The sequence below is a fragment of the Meleagris gallopavo genome, chromosome Z (genome assembly GCF_000146605.3).
Source record: "Meleagris gallopavo isolate NT-WF06-2002-E0010 breed Aviagen turkey brand Nicholas breeding stock chromosome Z, Turkey_5.1, whole genome shotgun sequence".
NCBI lineage: Eukaryota > Metazoa > Chordata > Aves > Galliformes > Phasianidae > Meleagris > Meleagris gallopavo.
Genome location: NC_015041.2, coordinates 62,761,135 through 62,762,708, shown reverse-complemented (window position 1 = coordinate 62,762,708; position 1,574 = coordinate 62,761,135). Strand labels below are relative to the sequence as shown.

The window sequence follows — 1,574 nt, the reverse complement described above, 5'->3', positions numbered from 1 at the left end:
GCTCCACGTCCCCCTGGTGCTGTCAGTTGGTCATCACGCTGTTATTTGTCCATGTGTGATTTAGAGAGCATTAGAAAATTAATCCTGTAATAGGGATTAGATACTAAGCCACTGAAATGAAAGGAGAGGAGAAAATAATCCTGATTGGACGTTTTTATGTAGAAGAGATGAACATCTGCCTCTTCACTCTCACAACTGACCTTTTGCTTGTCTCTGGGCAGGCTGCATCACCTCACTGCTTTGCAGCTTCACATGATGATTTATAAAGGGATGAGAGATTTCCTAGATGGAAATCCTGTCTACTATTATCTTCACTGATCGACTTTATGCCCTTGCCTTCTTTAAAATCATCACTGCAGTACAGTATGACCTCAGCAGTCTGGTGAATAATCATGGAGGCACTGAAATGAATGGTTTATCTTAGTGCCCTTATCACACCTGAACTCAGCAGTCTCAAGATTTAAACTTCAATTTCCTATATTTCATATGGTTTATATGGTATTGTTGTGTAACATTTCTGTCCTCATGTTGAAAACTTAATTATTGTCAGCACTAGTGTTCTAAGAATAAGAAATGTTCTCATAATGTTACTGGCATCCTTATGATGAATAATTTGAGAAGACATTTCAGAGACATAATACCAAAATGCTACGCTCAAACCAGGCTTTTGCTCATACTGAGAGAAGACAAGGCCATAACAAAGAGCTTTGCCCTTCTTAAAGAGGTTACGTCTACTTATACTTGGAAAATGAAGTAGCATTCATTGAAACCTCTCTTCTACACAGATGGGGAAATACCATTACATCAGTGGAAGAACAGAACTCAGTGCAGCTGTAGGTGCACCAGGTAGTACGTTAAGATTAAAGGGACAATCTGAACTCTCTATTTGCCTCTCTTAAAATGAGTGTTCCCTGAGTTTTATAAAAACAGTGTGGCATTCTGTGTACTGGTTAAAGGAACCAAATTCAAGTGGAGAATAGACATTTTTTTCCAGAAGCGATACCACCAGTCATGTCTCTGAGAGAACTGCATACTTCCTGCCCCTTGCGGGAAAACATGTTTATGTTATTGCATACTATTTAAAACACACCTAAGATAAAGACTTGTTGAAGAGAGCATAGCCCACATTTTGTAATTTGATCAGTGTTTTCAAAGTAACCTTTCAACCTTCAAAACTTTCAAAGGCATAGTGGACATATTTGCAGTGTCATTGTTGGAACAGTGCTACAGACTTTTCTGAGAAAAAGGATGTTAATGGGTCAGTGCTTAAATTTAAGACAGAAAGACTTAGAAAATGTCATCAAGTCTCTTTAGCCTTAAGAAAGATATTGAAGAAATGGTTGTAAATTCTTAAAGCCTGGTAGGTCAGAACTAACATAGCAGGTAAAGCAAGGATCTTCCTTAGCCTAAGACAGAGAAACTATTAGCTGGAATTTATGCTTGTTGGGAAAATAAATAAATAAATAAATAACTAGATAGATAGATAGATAGATAGATAGATAAATAAATAGATAATTTCCAGTAAGAACTGGAAACAAAATTCTTGGGTTTTTGTGTGTGTTTTTTTTTTTTCC

At 36.8% G+C, this 1,574-nt stretch overlaps 1 long non-coding RNA gene across 1 annotated transcript in view; it reads left to right on the top strand.

Annotated features, from left to right (window-relative positions):
• The window catches only part of LOC109364103, a 56,886-nt gene that overhangs the window by 54,736 nt on the left and 576 nt on the right, over window positions 1-1,574 (top strand). The window lies entirely within an intron of this gene.